We start from the raw sequence: 22,117 nt of genomic DNA on the forward strand, positions 1-22,117 counted from the left end.
ATATCGTCACATCTACTCATTCACTGACATCTCTGCTCAATGTGCATTCTCTCCTTTTACTGAGGATTGACTGTTAAGCTCGTAGCCTAGGCCAACCTGTCCACCTGTGTACTGTGTCTCATCCGTTCTCATTTTCTCAAAGCCATTACCTCCAACAGCTCTCCCCTCCCTCTCCATCTGCATTAAATGGCCTGTAGATCATTCTTATCAGTATATGAGTGTACTGTCATTTCTCTCATCTCTAAAAAAAAGTCTTTTGACCTCACAACTTCTCACCAGTTACTGTCTCATTTCTCTATTCCATTTTATCACAATTTAAAGAATCATCTGTGTTAGTTGTCTGTAATTACTGTCTTCCCATTTGCTCCTGAACCACTTGTTTTCCGTCCCACCTTCTACCAAGATTGCTCTTCTCGGGCTCGTCAATGAGTTTCACGTCACCAAACCCAGCCGTCATTTCTCAGCCCTCCTCATCTTATTTGACCTATCAGCAAGCCTGAGCAGGGTTGATTACTCCCTCCTCCTTTGTCCTTTTTTTTAATATTTCTTTATTTATTTGGCTGAACCAGGTTTTAGTTGGGACACTCAGGAGCTCTGATCTTTGTTGTGGCATGTGGGATCTAGTTCCCTGACCAGGGATTGAACCCAAGCCCCCTGCCTTGGGAGCTTGGAGTCTTAGCCACTGGACCACCGGGGAAGTCCCACTCCCTCTTCTTTAAATATTCTTCTCAGCGGCTCACCTTCCTGGCTCCTCCTTCCTCCCTAGCCACTCCTTCTCAGTCTCCTTTGCTGATTCCACCTAATCTACCTGATCTTTAAATATTAGACTGACCCATGGCTCAAGTTTAGTTTCTTCTCCTTTCTGTTTGCACTCATTCTCTTATTGTTCTCACCCAGTTTCATGACTTAAGTATTATTTATTCACTAATAATGCTCAAATGTATATATGCTGCTTGGAGCCCTCCCCTGAATTCTGGGCTTCTGTACACAAATTCTTTCTTGACATCTTCACTTGGATATCTAGCAGACATCTCAGATTTGGAAGGTGCAAAATCATCCTCTCATCACTTAACTACAAATGAGCCCAAAGAGTGCTCCCCTAGGCTTTCAGGTCCCAGTTAATGGATGCTTCATTTGTGCGTGCGTGCTAATCTGCTTCAGTCATGTCTGACTCTTTGTGACCCTATGGACTGTAGCCCACCAGGTTCCTCTGTCCATGGGGTTCTCCATGGACAAGAATACTGGAGCGGGTTTCCATGCCCTCCTCCAGAGGATCTTCCTGACTCAGGGATCGAACCCATGTCTGATAATGTCTCTTGCATTGGCAGGCAGGTTCTTTACCACTAGTGCCACCTGGGAAGCCCATTCATGTACAGATTTAAAACTTGAGTGTCATCCTTAGTCTCCTCACATCCACATCAAGTCTGCCAACAAATCCTGTTCCTTAAAAATGTATCCAGTATCATGTAACGTCTTATGATCTCCCTGCTACCAGCATGGTCCAAGCCATCCTATACCTTGCTTGGACTGTTAAAATAGCTTCCTATACAATCTACTCGACAGCTTTCAGAGTTGTCCTTTTAAAATAGAGTTAGATTACATCACTTCTCTGCTTAAAATCCCTCCCAATGATTTCCTGTCTCACGTGGAGTACAAGCTAACGTGCCCACAATGGCCTGTGAGACCAGGCGTGACCTGGCCCTCTGTCACCTCTCTGATAATCTTCCTACTCATCTCACCAACCCATGCCTCTCTTCCTCTCCCCATATGGATCTCCTTTCTGTTCCTGGACCACACCAGGCATGCTTCCATACCAGGACCTTCGTATTTGCTTGTGCAGTGCTCCTTCAAGATATTCCAAAGCTTATTTCCCTTAGAATTGTAGTCAAATATCATCAGGTCATACTTTTTAATTGGAGTATAATTGCTTTACAATGTTGTTGGTTTCTGCTGTACAGCAATGTGAATCAGCTATATATCCCCTCCCATTTGGGCCTCCCTCCCACTCTCCGTGGTCATACTTTTAAAAGTTGCAAACCACTCCCCACACACATATATACATTCCCTCTAGGTGTACACTTTGCTTCCCCTATAGCGTATATTATCATCTGACATAACATGTTTTATTTATTTGCTGTCTGTCTTTAACCTCTAGAGATATAAACTCCATGACAACAAGATTCTTTCCATTTCCTTTCCTCAGTGTTGTATCCCCAAGACTTAGAACATAGACACGCTATGTGGGGCTCACCAATTTGCTGGACGCATGAACAACTGGAGAGAAAGATCACTTGACTATTCCAATGGAGCTCACAGTACATTTGACGAAATTCATTATCTATGAGAGGAATAATTCCAGTAAAGATGACAATAACATAAAGATACCCACTATCATACCCTTGTCATAGAAAAAAAAAAGAAAATATATAAGAACTAGAAAAGGATGAGAAGAGTGCATGCTTATTTATGTAGATATAATCACTTAATTGAAAAACGAAGGAAAAGCAAATGAAAATCCTTATAAACAACTTGATGACTAGATGCAAAATTAATATGTAAAAATAAATAGTCTTCTAACTTCTGCTTAAATGTAGAAAGCTAGAAAGAATGTCATTCTCATCCTTATAGCAACAACAAAACTACAAAATCTGCAAAACAAATTTTTCTTGAGCTCATAAGCGACCTGAGATCACAGAGCAACCAACCGAAGTCTACAACCAGAAGAGGAAAACTCGCAATGTGCCTTTATAAAAATAAAGTAGTACTACGTGACAACATGCCACAAACAAGTTTTTTTTTTTTAAAGTTTTAAATGAAACTCAGGAAAAAAAATCTGTAAATATCACAAAGATTTCATCTGTTTTATAAAAAGAGATCATAAATCAGTAAGGCAAAGACCAATAACTCCATTTTTTAATGAAAAAAAAAAGGATATGGAGCATTTACTGAAAAGTGAATTTTAAAATTGTGTAAAATTTTAAAAAGTGAAAAAATGCTGATATTTACTCATGATAAGAAAAATGTGAATGAAAAGTATAGGAAGAAATTTTTAGCTCTCAAATTGGCAAGTTTGATAATGCACTATGTTTGGTGAGCATGTGATGATACAGTTATATCCCTTGTGTTATTGGTAAAAGACTAAATACAACCTCGAGGGAGAGTAGTCTGGCAGTTATAGAAATTTAAAGTGCACACAGCCTTGACCCATAGTTCTATGTTTACTCAACGCATTCACTCATTTATTTGCTTGTTCATTCTTTCACCTGTTTACTAAGCATCTCTATGTGCTAAGCATTGTCTGAGGCACTGGAGATACAGCAGCAAATAAAGTCTCCATTCTCATGCAACTTATTCACTAGACGGGAATCTAGACAGCTGCAAACATAAGCATATAACATGACATAATACATTATAATGCAATATGCAGTAAAATATGATATATATATCCCACTGTGTATGGACAGAGAGTGATGGAATAGGACAATTCTACTATAGATAGAATGGATAAAGAAGACCTTTCAGAGGAGGTAACATTTCAGGAGCGACCTGGTTAAAGTAAGGGAGTGAGCGTAAGCGTCTCTTTGTGGGGGGAAGGGTGAGGGACAATCCAGACTGAAGGAAGAACAAATGCAAAAGCCTTACAAACGCCTAAGTATTGATTTACAGTATTGTAACTATAAAAGGTTGCAAACAGTTTAAATGTTCAGCAAGGCATGAAGTGACTGGTTAAATTATGGTGCATCCGTAGGTGAGACACTCTTACACCATTAGCAATGAATGAAGCAACTCCGTATGTACTAAAAAATGATAGTCAAGAGACTGGGAAGACCAGCCGCAGACTGGGAGAAAATATCTGCAAAAGACACTTCTGAGAAAGAACCTTATTCACAATATACAAAGAACTCTTAAAACTCAACAGTAAGAAAAGAAACGACCTAGTTTTAAAAAAAGCCAGAGATCTGGAGATACACTTCACCAAATATCATAAAATATTTGTGTCTCTGTGTCTGACTTAATTCACCTAGTATGGAAAATCTCTAGGTCCATCCATGTGGCTACAAGTAGCATTATTTTGTTCTTTTTAATGGTTGAGTAATATTCCATTGTATATAGGTACCACATCTTCTTTATCTATTCTTCCATCAATAGACATTTACATTTCCATGTTCGGGCTATTGTAAATAGTGCTGCAATGAACATTAGTGTGTATATCTTTTCAAATTATGGTTTTCTCTGACTATGCCCAGGAGTGGGATTGTTGGGCCATGTAGTAGTTTTATTTTTAGTTTCTGGAAGGACTGATGCTAAAGCTGAAACTGCAATACTTTGGCCACCTCATACGACGAGTTGACTCACTGGAAAAAACTCTGATGCTGGGAAAGGTTGGGGGCGGGAGGAGACGGGGACAACAGAGAATGAGATGGCTGGATGGCATCACCGACTCTGTGGACGTGAGTTTGAGTGAACTCCGGGAGTTGGTGATGGACAGGGAGGCCTGGCGTGCTGTGATTCATGGGGTCGTGGAGAGTCGGACACGACTGAGCGACTGAACTGAACTGAACTGAAGTAACCTCAATACTGTTCTCCATAGTGGCTGTACCAATTTACATTCCCACCCGCAGTGTGGGAGGGTCCCCTTCTCTCCACATCCTCTCCAGCATTATGTCATCTGTTAAATAAGAAAACAGATCAGCATGAGTGACAGAGAACTGAGATATGAGGGCAAGGTTGTGTCAGAGAAGTTTTTTGGATAGGTGGTTTAAATGTAAAGCTACAAGGGACTCTACTCAAATTGTTATGTAACTCACTTGACATTCCCAGCACATATGATAAAATGCTGCAAGATGCAGGAACAGATTCACACAACTTCAAACTGCCTGAAGTATTTGGTTTTTTACTCCCACTTTCTTAAATAAAAATTGCAATGAATATATATATGTATACATATACATACTTTGTATCTATACTATACATGTTTTAATATATTTATATTATGTTCACTTATATGTCCCTATTAGTTATATATTAAATATTCATATAATTATATATTGTATATATGCTTATAAATTTGATGTGGCCTTTTTAAAAATTTGATATAGTCCTATCACTGAAAATCTTATTTTATATTTTTCTTCAACTTAATTCATTCTTAATGGGATTAACCATAAAAAATAATTCTTTTCCAATAATTTTTGTCATCTGAATATGTATTGTCATCATTTTTAATAGCTTCCCATTCATAAAAACATAATTTATGTGTTGTCTTTCCACACATAAATTGTCAGTTTTAAAATATGGTACTTTTTCTTTCCCCCAGCCACATTGCAAGAGAGCCAAAGAAGGTAGGCTTGACAGGAGGAGGTTATTTGTGTAGTAAGGAGAAGCAGTCTTCCAATTCTGCTATCTTCCTCTTTTCTCTTCTCTATGCCCAATACAGTTCCATAACTTAAACACACAAAAGTGACTCCACATCCTCTTTGCTCTTTGAAACAATGTAATCCATAAAAATTAAGATACTTTGTGTAGCTTAAACCTTCTTTCATTAAAATGAAAGTGTTAGTCACTCAGTCGTGTCTGACTGTTTATGACCCCATGGACTGTAGCCTCTGTCCACAGAATTCTATAGGCAAGAATACTGGAGTGGGTTGCCATTCCCTTCTCCAGGGGATCCTCCTGACCCAGGGATCGAACCTGGGTCTCCTGTATTGCAAGCAGGTTCTTTACTGTCTGAGCCACCAGGGAAAAGAAACAAATTTTGAATAAGTGGGATTTTTTCTTATATACAAAACAGAAATGAACCCACAGATACAGAAAACAAACTTATGGTTACCAGAGGGAAGGGAGAAAAGGATAAGTTAGGGGTTTTGGATTAACATATACACACTACCGTATATAAAATAGATAACCACCAGAACTTAATGCATAGCATAGAGAACCATACTCAATATTTTGCAATAACCTACAAGGGAAAATAACCTGGGAAAAATGTATGTATGTATAACTGAACACAACATTGTAAATCAACCATACTTCAATTAAAAAATGAGTATAATGCTCCCCTCCAGAAAATAAGTAGTTCTTTCAAATTTAACTGTTTTAAATTTTTAGCAACTATGCATAAAGATCCTTTTTCTTCTCTGAAGCACTTCAGATATATAAACTAAGAAATTAGACTTTTTCTGCTTTTCTAGAAAGATGAGAAAATAATATATTTAAGAAGAGAGCAAATTCTTTAAAGCTGAGTAGTTCTTATGTATTCATTAAAGAGAAGAGATGGCTGGATGGCATCACCGACTCGATGGACATGAGTTTGAGTGAACTCCGGGAGTTGGTGATGGACAGGGAGGCCTGGCGTGCTGTGATTCATGGGGTCGCAAGGAGTCGGACACGACTGAGCGACTGAACTGAACTGAACTGAACTGAAAAAGTTATCTACAGATCTTGCTGGAGAACTTTTTTCTAAATTAGCTGGCTTTTCAGACCAATAGTTTTTTCTTTATCTTTTGTGCTCTCACCTGAACTTTTAAGGGCAGACATAAGTCATTCTGTTTTTCAATAGATATTTATTGGTCATCTAGTTTGTGCCAAGCAATACTTTATTATATCATATTTTTTAAGTATAAGCAGAGTTGAGATTTTTTTAAATTAAAGTATATCTGATTTACAATGTTGTATTAATTTCTGCTGTACAGCAAAGTGATTCAGTTATACATATATGTTCTTTTTTATATTCTTTTTCATTATGCTTTATCACAGGATATTGGATATAGTTCCCTATGCTATACAATGAACCTTGTTTATCCATTCTATATATAATAGTTCACATCTGCTAATCCCCAAATCCCCGTCCATCCCTCCCTCACTCCGCCTCAGCAACAAGCCTATTCTCTATGTCTATGAGTCTGCTACTGTTTTGTAGGCAAGTTCACTTGTGTCATATTTTAGATTCCACATATAAGTACGTCATATGATATTTGCCTTTCTCTTTCTAACTTATTTCACTCAGTATGGCACTCTCTGGGTCCATCCACATTACTACAGATGGCATTAATTCCTTTTTATGGCTGAGTAATATTCCATTGTGTACATGTATTGCATCTTCTTTATCCATTGCTCGGTCAATGATATGTTGCATTTTCTTTTTAACTTATCGAAGTTTAGTTGTTTTACAATGTTGTGTTAGTTTCAGGTGTAGAGCAACGTGTACTCTTATAAATATATACAATCCACTCTTTTTTTAGATTCTTTCCCATATAGGTTATTACAGAGTATTGAGTAGAGTTATCCATGTTATATAGTAGGTCCTCATAAGTTATTTATTTTATATGTAATATATGTGTATATGTCAGTCCCAAACTTCCAGTTATCACTTGTCACATTTTTAAAACTAAACCATAAGCTACAAGCTGTGTTCATTCAGGAAACATTAAGTATATACTATCTCCAAGATACCATGCAAGGTACAGGGATGAATATATTACTTTTCAGAAGAGAAAAGTCTATAATCTGAAAATTACAAAAAATTGTGATTACATACTTATATTCAAGTCACAAAAATTTGTTCAAACATGACTTATCTGTAAGTCAAAATTCACGTGCCTGTGTATAATGTACACACATTAAGGATACAAACTCTAACACAGAGATTCTTTGCTCCTCAAATTTTTGACCCGCCAATCAACCTATCAAAGAATCTAAATCTGACCATGGGAAACCCAACAGGCTTATTTCCCCTGATACAAGCACTTAAATGCATGCATATGTGTTCTGTTAATGTTTTAGTGGTTTTCTTTTTCAGACCCTCCGCTACCTCATGGTTGTTTGTTCAGTCATTCAGTCTTGACCAACTCTTTGCAACCCTTTGGACTGTAGCCCGCCAGGCTCCTCTGTCCATGAGATTCTCCAGGGAAGAATACTGCAGTGGGTTGCCATTTCCTCCTCCAGGGGATCTTCCTGACCCAGAGATTGAACCCACGTCTCCTGTGTTGGCAGGAGGATTCTTTACCACTGTGCCACCAGGGGGCCAGAGGCAATGACTTAACCGTATGCGTGTTGTCAGGCCTGAGGACCTCTTCCATCCTTTTCCAGGGGAGTGCTAACCTTCTCTCCTTTCATATAGCACCATTAATTGCTTTAACGAATTGTGCAGAAGACTCATTTCTTCTCTGAAGACCAGGCCCTAGTATACAGAATCATGCTGTGATTATAGATTGAGTCCTCCACTACAACCCTCTTCCCAGACATGGACTCCTGAATCCATCTCACCTGAACACGACTACCAGCTGTACCCCAGCCTCTGTCACTCTCAAATGTATATTTTTCACTCAGGTGGTACTCAGTGAATATCTGTTGAATGAATGACAACTGAAAAGGGATTACCAGTGGCCAGACACAGTGTGTGTTCAACATGAGCTCTACCCACAATTGGAAAAGCCCCGTTCAAAATTTATGTCATCTGAACAGTTCAGTTCAGTTGCTCAGTCGTGTCCGACTCTTTGCGACCCCATGAATCACAGCACGCCAGGCCTCCCTGTCCATCACCAACTCCCGGAGCTCACTCAAACTCACATCCATCGAGTCGGTGATGCCATCTAGCCATCTCATTCTCTGTCGTCCCCTTCTCCTCCCGCCCCCAATCCTTCCCAGTATCAGAGTCTTTTCCAGTGAGTCAACTCTTCGCATGAGGTGGCCAAAGTATTGGAGTTTCAGCTTTAGCATCAGTCCTTCCAGTGAACACCCAGGACTGATCTCCTTTAGAATGGACTGGTTGGTACTCCTTACAGTCGAAGGGACTCTCAAGAGTCTTCTCCAGCACCACAGTTCAAAAGCCATAATTCTTCGGCAATCAGCTTTCTTCACAGTCCAACTCTCACATCCATACATGACCACTGGAAAAACCATAGCCTTGGCTAGACGGACCTTTGTTGGCAAAGTAATGTCTCTGCTTTTTAATATACTATCTAGGTTGGTCATATCTTTCCTTCCAAGGAGTAAGCGTCTTTTAATTTCATGGCTGCAGTCAGCATCTGCAGTGATTTTGGAGCCCAAAAAAATAAAGTCTGACACTGTTTCCACTGTTTCCCCATCTATTTCCCATGAAGTGATGGGACCAGATGCCATGATCTTAGTTTTCTGAATGTTGAGCTTCAAGCCAACATTTTCACTCTCCTCTTTCACTTTCCTTTGAGTTCCTCTTCACTTTCTGCCATAAGGGTGGTGTCATCTGCATAGCTGAGGTTATTGATATTTCTCCCAGCAATCTTGATTCCAGTTTGTGCTTCTTCCAGCCCAGCGTTCCTCATGATGTACTCTGCATCTAAGTTAAATAAGCAAGGTGACAATATACAGCCTTGACGTACTCCTTTTCCTATTTGGAACCAGTCTGTTGTTCCATGTACAGTTCTGACTGTTGCTTCTTGACCTGCATACAGGTTTCTCAAGAGGCAGGTCAGGTAGTCTGGTAGTCCCATCTCTTTCAGAATGTTCCACAGTTTATTGTGATCCACACAGTCAAAGGCATTGGCATAGTCAATGAAGCAGAAATAGATGTTTTTCTGGAACTCTCTTGCTTTCTCCATGATCCAGCGGATGTTGGCAATTTGATCCCTGGTTCCTCTGCCTTTTCTAAAACCTGCTTGAACATCTGAGAGTTCACGGTTCACATATTGCTGAAGCCTAGCTTGGAGAATTTTGAGCATGACTTTACTAGCGTGTGAGATAAGTGCAATTGTGTGGTAGTTTGAGCATTCTTTGGCATTGCCTTTCTTTGGGATTGGAATGAAGACTGACCTTTTCCAGTCCTGTGACCATTGCTGAGTTTTCCAAATTTGCTGGCATATTGAGTGCAGCACTTTCACAGCATCATCTTTCAAGATTTGAAATAGCTCAACTGGAATTCCATCATCTCCACTAGCTTTGTTCGTAGTGATGCTTTCTAAGGCCCAGTTGACTTCACATTCCAAGATGTCTGGCTCTAGGTCAGTGATCACGTTATCGTGACTATCTTGGTCGTGAAGATCTTTTCTGTACAGTTCATCTGTGTATTCTTGCCACCTCTTCTTAATATCTTCTGCTTCTGTTAGGTCCATACCATTTCTGTCCTTTATCGAGCCCATCTTTGCATGAAATGTTCCCTTGGTATCTCTAATTTTCTTGAAGAGTTCTCTTATTTTTCCTATTCTGTTCTTTTCCTCTATTTCTTTGCATTGATCGCTGAGGAAGGCTTTCTTATCTCTCCTTGCTATTCTTTGGAACTCTGCATTCAGATGTTTATATCTTTCCTTTTCTCCTTTGCTTTTCGCTTCTCTTCTTTTCACAGCTATTTGTAAGGCCTCCTTAGACAGCCATTTTGCTTTTTTGCATTTCTTTTCCATGGGGATGGTCTTGGTCCCTGTCTCCTGTACAATGTCACGAACCTCCGTCCAGAGTTCATCAGGCACTCTATCTATCAGATCTAGTCCCTTAAATCTATTTCTCACTTCCACTGTATAATCATAAGGGATTTGATTTAGGTCATATCTGAATGGTCTAGTGGTTTTCCCTACTTTCTTCAATTTAAGTCTGAATTTGGCAATAAGGAGTTCATGATCTGAGCCACAGTCAGCTCCTGGTCTTGTTTTTGCTAACTGTATAGGGCTTCTCCATCTTTGGCTGCAAAGAATATACTCAATCTGATTTCGGTGTTGACCATCTGCTGATGTCCATGTGTAGAGTCTTCTCTTGTGTTGCTGGAAGTGGGTGTTTGCTATGAACAGTGTGTTCTCTTGGCAAAACTCTATTAGCCTTTGCCCTGCTTCATTCCATGCTCCAAGGCCAAATTTGCCTGTTACTCCAGGTGTTTCTCGACTTCCTACTTTTGCATTCCAGTCCCCTAGAATGAAAAGGACATCTTTTTTGGGTGTTAGTTCTAAAAGGTCTTGTAGGTTTTCATAGAACCATTCAACTTCGGCTTCTTCAGTGTTACTGGTTGGGGCATAGGTCTGGATTACTGTAATATTGAATGGTTTGCCTTGGAAACAAACAGAGATCATTCTGTCGTTTTTAAGATTGCATCCAAGTACTGCATTTCAGACTCTTTTGTTGACCATGATGGCTAGTCCATTTCTTCTAAGGGATTCCTGCCCACAGTAGTAAATATAATGGTCATCTGAGTTAAATTCACCCATTCCAGTCCATTTTAGTTCACTGATTCCTAGAATGTCTGCATTCACTCTTGCCATCTCCTGTTTGACCACTTCCGATTTGCCTTGATTCATGGACCTAACATTCCAGGTTCCTATGCAATATTGCTCTTTACAGCATCAGACCTTGCTTCTATCACCAGTCACATCCACAACTGGGTATTGGTTTTGCTTTGGCTCCATCCCTTCATTCCTTCTAGAGTTATTTCTCCACTATCTCCAGTAGCATTTGAACAGTAAAGTAGCATTAATCTTCTTCTCACTCATTTTTATGCAAGGGGAATTTAAAATATGCTTAATCAAAAGTGTTCAGAACAATTGGATTGCTATTTGGGTTCTACAAAACACCTATGGTTTTAGACCCAGAGGTGGTCTAAGCAGCATTTCAGAAGTCTTTGTGTATACATTTTATTTCTCATTGTCTTCACCTTCTCTGAAAAGAATGGCTGACAACCTTTCCTTGTGGTATCTGAGCTTTTAAGAATGTTGTTTTATCTATTTTTTATGACAAACCTTACACTTGTTAAGTGTGATTTTGGCTTTATGTAACATGAAAAATCTGCGATAGGGTGCTCTGTGAATTAACAAGATTGGCTGGACAAAAGACAGGAAATCATTTAAAAACAAATATTCACATTAAATACCTTGGATAGGTAGGCCTTCTGGGGATTTTTCTTTAATGCAGCAAAAGCACACCATTTCTGTTTTCAGAAATAGTTTCTTTCAGATCCAGAGCTCGTCTAAAGCCATATTACATAAGTAAGGGCTTTGTTTGTACATTGGCATTTTACCTCTTACAATCTTACTAAATCCTTTTTTGATCAATCTGATATTGAACAGATCTATATTGATTTCTTGTACACTTGTTTATGGTATTTGTTTTGCTATATCTAGGATTAAAAGCCAAATTAACAAGTGTAATCAATTTTCTTAGTGATAAAGAAAAGTCCTCTAGTACCCTTAGACACATTCATCTAGGGATTAAAAGGAAAACTTAAGTGAAGATGTTGTAATAAATAGATCGATTTATTCAATCACTGGGCAGAAGAACATTAGCTCTGGGAAAGGGCTTTCCTCTAAGAGCTTTAGTTACCGAGTTTCTCTTGTGTTGCCCCAAATGATTTGCATTTTTAGAGAAATTTCATGTCTGCAGCGAGTTCCAGCGAAAACATGAATAAATTGCTTTTCTTTCTCTCTTTTTCTGACTTTATGAAGCTGAATCCATTAGGGGTTGAGTCAAAGTATAATGAAATAAAGGCAGCAACACATCTGATGGAAACCCTGGCTTAAGTTTCTCATTGCCCAAGCCGTTGTCCTGTTAGTGGTCTTCAGGGAGATCCCTGGGGCATGTTGCAAATTTTTTAAACCACTACTTTAGAAACCATCTCTAGAAGACAAGAAAATAGACAAACAACAATTAGGAACTTGACAGGCTTTCCATAGCAATTCTTCGCAAGGTCAAATAAATCCTCCTCTCTGAGCCTGACACAATACAGCTACCTAAGAGGCTTTCCTGTACTCACCTTCCTTCTTTTGAATTCACTGGAGCGAGGGTGAATATGGCCTTCCCATTTGGTGCTAGTGTTAAAGAACGTGCCTGCCAATGCAAGAGATGTGGGTTCTATTCCTGGGTCAGGAAGATCCCCTGGAGGGAGGCATAGCAACCCACTCCAATATTCTTGCTTGGAGAATCCCATGGACAGAGGAGCTTGGCAGGCTACAGTCCATGGGGTCACAAAGAGCTGGATACGGCTGAAGCAATTTAGCATGCATGAAATAGAATACGAAAAAGAATATATATCTATGTATTATGTGTGTACAACCAAATTACTTTGCTGTGAAGAGTTGACTCCCTGGAAAAGACTCTGATGCTGGGAGGGATTAGGGGCAGAAGAAGGGGACGACAGTGAATGAGATGGCTGGATGGCATCACCGACTCAATGGACATGACTTTGAGTGAACTCCGGGAGTTGGTGATGGACAGGGAGGCCTGGTGTGCTGTGATTCATGGGGTTGCAAAGAGTCGGACACGACTAAGCGACTGAACCGAACTGAACAGCAGAAACTAACACAGCATTGTTCATCATCTACTCTTCAATAAAATATATATCTGACAATAATTAAGATATGATTTTTTTAATTTTTTATTTTAAATTTTTATTAAAAATGTTAAATTTTTTAATTTAAAAATTTTGAAAAGGTCTATCACATCCCCTCATACAAAATACACTCTCAATCCACAGAAACAACTTTCATTTTTACTCATGATCTGAATGTTGCAGCTGAACAAAAGACAACCTGGTCTCCTTCCTCCTCTTACCAAATGGGCTATTTTGCTCCAATGTTAAATACTAGATATAAGAAAGAAGAAATTTATACAAAACAGTGAATCTCAAACTTTGGTGAGCAAGCAGATGACCTTGGTATCCATTTAAAATGCAGATTCTGATTTACTAGATCTAGATTGGGAGATTTACAGGGTTTGGGAGGGAGATAGGGGGTGGTTTCATAGAAAATGCTAATCTGATTTTGGTTATTCCATCTTAACTAGAAAAAAAATGCAGAATCTGCAATGTGGCCTTCACTGGAGAAATTTTTAAAACTGTATGAAGACATCAACACTATATTTCTTTATCTTAAGAAAGTGTCAGGGCAGATTGATAGATGTGGATCAAATACTCTGATTAAAAGTTTTAGTTCAGTTCAGTTCAGTCGCTAAATCGTGTCTGACTCTTTGCGACCGCATGAATCACAGCACGCCAGGCCTCCCTGTCCATCACCAACTCCCGGAGTTCACTCAAACTCATGTCCATCGAGTCGGTGAGGCCATCCAGCCATCTCATTCTCTGTCGTCCCCGTCTCCTCCCACCCCCAATCCTTCCTAGCCTCAGACTCTTTTCCAGTGAGTCAACTCGACGCAGATTAAAAGTTTAGATATCCTGAAAAAGAAATGTAGGATAATTCTGTGTCAATGTAATCAATTCGGTTCTTCATCCAGTCTGGCTCCATTCTGTATTTAAGATAATGATGCTTAAGAGGGAAAAAGAACCTATAATTTTGAGTTTGAATATACTTCTGATCCTTGTATAAATTTTAATAGACTTCAAATATTAACGGAACCCTTTGAAAATGGAATTGCTATGTACCAGAACCTGTAATGGTATGACCTAAATCAAATCCCTGACGATTATACAGTGGAAGTGAGAAATAGATTCAAGGGATTAGATCTGATAGACAGAGTGCCTCATGAACTATGGATGGAGGTTCGTGACATTGTATAGGAGACAGGGATCAAGACCATCCCCAAGAAACAGAAATGAAAAAAGAAAAATGGCTGTCTGAGGAGGCCATAGCTGAGAAAAGAAAAGAAGTGAAAAGCAAAGGAGAAGAGGAAAGACACACCCATTTGAATGTAGACTTCCAAAGAATAGCAAGAGGAGATAAGAAAGTCTTCCTTGGTGATCAGTGCAAAGAAACAGAGGAAAACAATAGAATGTGAAAGACTAGAGATCTCTTCAAAAAAATGAGAGATACCAAAGGAACATTTCATGCAAAGATGGGAAAAATAAAGGACAGAAACGGTATGGACCTAACAGAAGCAGAAAATATTAAGAAGAGGTGGCAAGAATACACAGAAGAACTATACAAAAAAGATCTTCACGACCCAGATAATCACGATGTTATGATCACTCACCTAGAGCCAGACATCCTGGAGTGCGAAGTCAAGTGGGCCTTAGGAAGCATCACGATAAACAAAAATAGTGGTGGTGAGGGAATTCCAGTTGAGCTCTTTCAAATCCTAAAAGATGATGCTGTGAAAGTGCTGCACTCAATATGTCAGCAAATTTGGAAAATGCAGCAGTGGCCACAGGACTGGAAAAGGTCACTTTTCATTACAATCCCAAAAAAAGGCAATGTCAAAGAATGTTCAAACTGCCACACAATTGCATGCATCTCACAAGCTAGTAAAGCAATGCTCAAAATTCTCCAAGCCAGGCTTCAACAATACGTGAACCATGAACTTCCAGATGTTCAAGCTGGTTTTAAAAAAGGCAAAGGAACCAGAGATCAAATTGCCAACATCTGTTGAATTATCAAAAAAGCAAGAGAGTTCCAAAAAAATATCTATTTCTGCTTTATTGACAATGCCAAAGTCTTTGTGTGGATCACAACAAACTGTGGAAAATTCTTAAAGAAATGAGAATACCAGACCACCTGATCTGCCTCTTAAGAAACCTGTATGCAGGTCAGGAAGCAACAGTTAGAACTGGACATGGAACAACAGACTGGTTCCAAATCAGGAAAGGAGTACATCAAGGCTGTATGTTGTCACCCTGCTTATTTAACTTACATGCAGTGTACATCATGAGGAACTCTGGGCTGGAAGAAGCACAAGCTGGAATCAAGATTGCCAGGAGAAATATCAGTAACCTCAGATACTCAGATGATACCACTCTTATGACAAAAATTGAAGAAGTAAGGAGCCTCTTGATGAAAGAGAAAGGAGAGTTAAAAAGTTGGCTTAAAGCTCAACATTCAGAAAACTAAGATCGTGGCATCCAGTCCCATCACTTCATGGCAAATAGATGGAGAAACAGTGACAGACTTTTTTTGGGGGGGTTCCAATATCACCGCAATGGTGACTCCAGCCATGAAATTAAAAGACGCTTGCTCCTTGGAAGTAAAGTTATGACCAACCTAGACAACATATTAAAAAGCAGAGACATTACTTTGCCAACAAAGGTCCATTTAGTCAAGGCTATGGTTTTTCCAGTAGTCGTGTATGGTTGTGAGAGTTGGACTATAAAGAAAGTTGTATGCCAAAGAATTGATGCTTTTGCACTGTGGTTTTGGAGAAGATTCTTGAGAGTCCTGTGGACTGTGAGGAGATCCAACCAGTCCATCCTAAAGGAAATCAGTCCTGAATATTCACTGGAAGGACTGATGAAGCTGAAACTCCAGTACTTTGACCACCTGATGCAAGGAACTGACTGATTTGAAAAGACCTTGATGCTGGGAAAGATTGAAGGCAGGAGGAGAAGGGGACGACAAAGGATGAGATGGTTGGATGGCATCACCAACTCAATGGGCATGAATCTGAGTGAACTCCGGGAGTTGGTGATGGACAGGGAGGCCTGGCGTGCTGCAGTCCATGGGGTCTCAAAGAGTCAGACACGACCGAGTGGCTGCACTGAGCTGAACTGAGAACTGCATTATAAAAGACCACAGGTCAGTTTAAGAGCATCTACCAAATCCACCCAAACTTAAAAGATGTGTCCTGCTTTAAAATTTGTTATATCTTGACTGTTATACTCTTCAGTTATAGAATAACCACATCATGATTTCTGCCTCAAAACACAAATGGAACAAATTACCTTGTTAACAGAAAGTAGGAAAGTATTACCAAGAAAATGCTGATGGTTTTGTTTTGTTTTGGTCAAGGGTGGGGATTGTTTGGTTGGTTTTCATTGTTGTTTTTGTTTTGTCTGTGTGGTAAAGTGGGATTAACTCTGTAACACTTTTGTTCACAGAATTGTTATAGACTATAAAATGAGAACTTCCATGAATGACAAACCAGTATTACCAAAAACAGGGATGGGGGTAAAAAAAGAGAAAAGGGATAGAAAGTCAAGGAAAAAAAGAAGCATCAAATCATATACTACCATCACGGATGTTGACACTTAAACCATACTTCATGTGACCAAACTGGTGACATTTGCACTTTGTGATTATTAATTTCTTTCTCTCACACACACAAAATCCATTCTCACACTTTGCTCTGTATCCCAAGAGGCTGACTTCAGACTGCATCTCACAATTTCATTGCCTTCTCTCTTCCTAGTTTGGATTTATCCAAAGGAGTCATCAGTCGGGGATCAGAGGTTAGGTGGTAAAAAGGTCAGGAGTTACTCACTTACCCCTGCCTTCAGCTCAGCTCTGACACCTGTGACAGCACAGCCGCTGCTTCTGGGCTCGGCTGGGTGAGCCCTGTTCTAAACTTTCATCCCTCACTCCCAAGTCCAGCAACACCCCCCTCTTCCCCTTTACTCTTGGCCTGGGGAAGATAATGGCGTAGCATCCTTCCACTGCCAGTCACCGAGTGCCTCAGCATCCCTTGTTGTTCAAGTTCTGCTCTTGTCTCTCTCTCCTTTTTAATTTAATTAGAGAATAATTACAGTATTGTGATTGTTTTTGTGATATATCAACAAGAATCAGCCATAGGCATACATTTGTCCCCTCCCTCCTGAACCCCCCTCCCGCCTCCCTCCACCCCCAGCCCTCCAAGCTGTCACAAAGCGCTGGCTCTGGATGCCCTGTGTCATATATCCAACTTCCGCTGGATATTTTACCTATGGTAATGTGTATATTTCAATGCTATTCTCTCAAAGCATCCCACCCTCTCCTTCCACTGAGTCCAAAAATCTGTTCTCTGTGTCTCCTTTGCTGCCCTGCACATAGGATCATCGGTACCACCTTTCTAGATTCCATATATATGTGTTAATATGTGATATTTGTCTTTCTCGTTCTGACTTACTTCAGAACTCTGTATAATAGGTTCTAGGTTCATCCACCTCATTAGAACTGACTCAAATAAGTTTCTTTTTACAGCTGAGTAATATTCCACTGCGTATATACACCACAACTTCCTTATCCATTCACCTGCCGATGGACATCTAAGATGCTTCCATGTCCTATCTGTTGTAAGCAGTGCTGCAGTGAACACTGGGGTACCTATGTGTTTTTCAGTTCTGGTTTCCTCAGGGTATATGACCAGTAGTGGAATTTCTGGGTTGTATGGTAGTTTTATTTCTAGTTTTTTTAAGGAATCTCCATATTGTTCTCCTGGAGAAGGAAATGGCAACCCACTCCAGTATTCTTGCCTGGAGAATCCCAGGGACAGAGGAGCCTGGTGGGCTGCCGTCTATGGGGTCGCACAGAGTCGGACACAACTGATGCGAGTTAGCAGCAGCAGCTCACTGTTCTCCACAGTGGTTGGATGAGTTTGCATTCCCACCACCAGTGTAAGAGGGTTCCCTTCTCTCCACACCCTCTTCAGCATTTAATGCCCTTGTCTCTTAACAGCCCCTTCGTTAATGTCTTCAGAATCCCAGGTGAATGTGCCGTCTGCTTCCTCCTGACTGATACCCACTCCTCCTCCACTGTGAGTATCAAGTGAGGTGGCTAAAGGCGAGTGAGTACAAGGAATATTAGGAAGCTTTCCCTTGCTGAAGAGGTCAGTCGATGAGAAAACAGTGCTAATGAGGCCATAATGTGTGTCTGGCTGCGCTCCAGGCTCACAGGCTGTATCTCTGACCAGCCGTTTTACACACCATCAGTGACAAGGAGGACCACGCCCAAAAGGACATAAGAGTCTGTGCCAACCCATCACCACTCCTGGGAATAATAATTCAGGGATGAGCAGTTCAGTTGCGATAGCTTCAAAATCATCTTGGTTCCCAAAGGAAAGCTTTTGTAATGTGATTCTAGTGAAAATTTTATATAGGTTATTTTAAATAATAAAACCATCCCTGTCAATATCTTCGTCCAAGATCTAATTTCATTTTGTTACTTAATCTGTAGCTCATTCCTAATGACATAGGCTAAAAGTCAAGTTTATTAAAATATGCCCTATATTGGCAATTGGACTCAGGATTATAAGTATATATATATATTCAACTCGCTTCTTTAAAATATTTTTACTGTTGTGATTAACTGAATTGAAATGATATAATGCTGTCTAGAGGATAAGCAGTTAAATTTTAATTTATTTAAAGTGATTTTCTGATTATCAAGTGTGAATGACAAATGTCAGTGTATGTACTCTGTTCTCCATGTGATTCATGGGGTCGCGGAGAGTTGGACACGACTGAGCGACTGAACTGAACTGAACTGACTCTGTTCTCAGTTCACTTACCTTTTAAAACCACATTGTAATAGGCCATTGTAGATGTACTACTGTATTAATGCTGATATACTGGGCTTACTTCCATGGTGTTAATTCTATATGCTCTGAATACATGGGGCAAGGATAGTGACTTCTCCATTTTTTTGGAAATCAGTTTCTGAGACTCTACTCTCGGCATGAAAAAGAGCTGTTTCTACTAGAATTGAATCCATGGCTTTAAGTGAATTGTGCTGCAATGCAAAAGTAAAACATAAGCTTCTCATTAACAATGCCATAATGCTACAATCACCCAGAAGATGCGAGCAGTTTTCATACATGGTATTTATTCTTAATCATTTTCATAAAACACAATCTGAATTTTATTTTTTAACAAAAACCTTTGAGACATTTTGATAAGGTCAACAGAAAGCACAGTCTTTTAACATGAGGTGATCAACTTTTTGACAATAGCAGGACCAGCAGACCTGATGGAGTAATAGCCTGCAGGGTCCAGCTAAATATAATATACGAACGTAATCAACCTCTGTGATGACTATTCAGAAGTAATCCCTTTAGCTTTGAACTGCAACACATATTTCAACAAGGCAAAAACCTTATGAAGAAATTCTCTGCAGACCACACTGATACAATACAGCCTTCATATCCTGCTCAATGTGTTTGCTGCTTATAGTGAGTTTTAAATTTAAGGTAATGACTGCTGTATATTCATGTGAGCATACAACAATACTTTTGATTTGTTGTGGAAAGGTTGAATCCATTACCAGGGGTCTAGTCTATAAACTCTGACACAACCTTTACATATGAGTTATTATTTACCCTTTTCTAGTAAGGCCACTAAAGATGTTTTGCATGACAAAATGATAAAATTTCATTCACCTTTTCAGCCACAGAACTCCCAGGTAACATCTTTTCCATTTCAATTTATACTCACTTACAGATAGCATTTTAAAAACCTCATTTGTGTATCATACTGTATATATGAAAATTATATGCCATTGTCTTCGTGTAAAGGAATGGGATTGTAGGTTTATTGCAATTCAGCATCGTTGACTTATTCTATTGCTCTTTGGTAGAAGGTTAAGCTAAAAGCTGGTGAAATCAGATCCTTTTCTTCCCCACTTATGGGAATCTATGCTTTGAGAGTCTTTGGCTCAGATGGTAAAGAATCTGCATGCAATGCAGGAGACCCAGGTTTGATTCCTGGGTGGGGTAGATCCTATGGAGAAGGGAACAGCAACCCACTCCAGTATTCTCGCTTGGAGAATTCCAGGGACAGAGGAGCCTGGCGGGCTACAATCCATGGGGTCTCAAAGAGTTGGACACGACTAAGACTTTTACTTTCACTATTATCAACAAGGAGATACCTGTTTCTATTGAAATGGTAAGCGGTGTAAGCAAATACCACACTCTCAAGTTTTCACTGTTTCTGGTCTCCCTTGCTGGAGTGATATGGGTCCTAATCTTCCAGCTTCCTTGAAGACCTACAGATCAAACATCTCAAATCATACCTTAAGTCAGACCTACAGCAGGAAAACTAGGTTAGGAATCAAATTGAGTGCTTTTGCAAGATGGAACCAAGAGTCAACTGTCCCATGATACTCACCTTTTTGCAAGTGAACAGAAATCTCCACACACCTGAATGATAACTTCAAATGTTCCTTTATGTAAGTTAACCTTTGTTAAGGTTTCCTACAACAGTGAGAAAAAAGATGTCCCTTTCAACATAGGGGACTGGAATGCAAAAGTCAAGAGATACGTGAAGTAACAGGCAAGTTTGGTCTTGGAGTACAAAATGAAGCAGGGCAAAAGCTAACAGAATTTTGCCAAAAGAACACACTGATCATAGCAAACACCCTCTTCCTACAATACAAGAAATGACTCTACACATAGATATCACCAGATGGTCAACACTGAAATCAGATTGATTATATTCTTTGCAGCCGAAGATGGAGAAGCTCTATACAGTCAACAAAAACAAGACCAGGAGCTGACTGTGGCTCAGATCATGAACTCCTTAAAGTGAAGAAAGTGGGGGAAACCATTAGACCATTCATATATGACCTAAATTAAATCCCTTATGATTATCCAGTGGAAATGACAAATAGATTCAAGAGATTAGATCTGATAGAGTGCCTGAAGAACTATGGATGGAGGTTCATTGTACAAGAGGCCATGATCAAAACCATCCCAAGAAAAATAAATGCAAAAAGGCAAAATGGTTGTCTAGGAGGCCTTATAAATAGCTGAGAAAAGAAAATAAGAAAAGGCAAAGGAGAAAAGGAAAGATATATCCATCTGAATGCAGAGTTCCAAAGAATAGCAAGCAGAGATTTAAAAAAAAAAGAAAGCCTTCCTAAGTGAACAGTGCAAAGAGAAAGAGGAAAACATCAGAATGGGAAAGACTAGAGATCTCTTCAAGAAAATGAGAGATACCAAGGGAACATTCCATGCAAAGATGGGAACAATAAAGGACAGAAATGGTATGGACCTAAGAAGCAGAAGATATTAAGAAGAGGTGGCAAGAATACACAGAAGAACTGTACAAAAAAGATCTTCACAACCCGGATAATCACAATGGTGTGATCACTCACCTAGAGCCAGACATCCTGGAAGGTGAAGTCAAGTGGGCCTTAGAAAGCATCACTACGAACAAAGCTAGTGGAGGTGATACAATTCCAGTTGAGCTATTTCAAATCCTGAAAGATGATGCTGTGAAAGTGCTGCACTCAATATGCCAGCAAATTTGGAAAACTCAGCAGTGGCCACAGGACTGGAAAAGGTCACTTTTCATTCCAATCCCAAAGAAAGGCAATGCCAAAGAATGTTCAAACTACCACACAATTGCACTCGTTTCACACACTAGCAAAGTAATGCTCAAAATTTTCCAAGCTAGGCTTCAACAGTACTTGAAGCAAGAACTTCCAGATGTTCAAGCTGGATTTAGAAAAGGCAAAGGAACCAGAGATCAAATTGCCAATATCTGTTGGGCCATAGAAAAAAATCAAAAGAATTCCAGAAAAACATCTACTTC

At 39.6% G+C, this 22,117-nt stretch overlaps 1 protein-coding gene and 1 non-coding gene across 2 annotated transcripts in view; one reads left to right on the top strand and one right to left on the bottom strand.

Moving 5' to 3' along the window:
• TTC29 (tetratricopeptide repeat domain 29) overlaps positions 1-22,117 on the top strand; it is a 249,786-nt gene that overhangs the window by 222,095 nt on the left and 5,574 nt on the right. The gene's annotated exons all lie outside the window — the stretch shown is intronic.
• LOC129542914 (U6atac minor spliceosomal RNA) lies at positions 7,994-8,122 on the bottom strand. The gene has a single exon (XR_008683178.2). It is a non-coding gene; the product is annotated as a U6atac minor spliceosomal RNA (small nuclear RNA).

The sequence above is a fragment of the Moschus berezovskii genome, chromosome 19 (assembly GCF_049115385.1).
Source record: "Moschus berezovskii isolate FMDL1 chromosome 19, NW_MosBer_1.0, whole genome shotgun sequence".
Classification (NCBI taxonomy): domain Eukaryota; kingdom Metazoa; phylum Chordata; class Mammalia; order Artiodactyla; family Moschidae; genus Moschus; species Moschus berezovskii.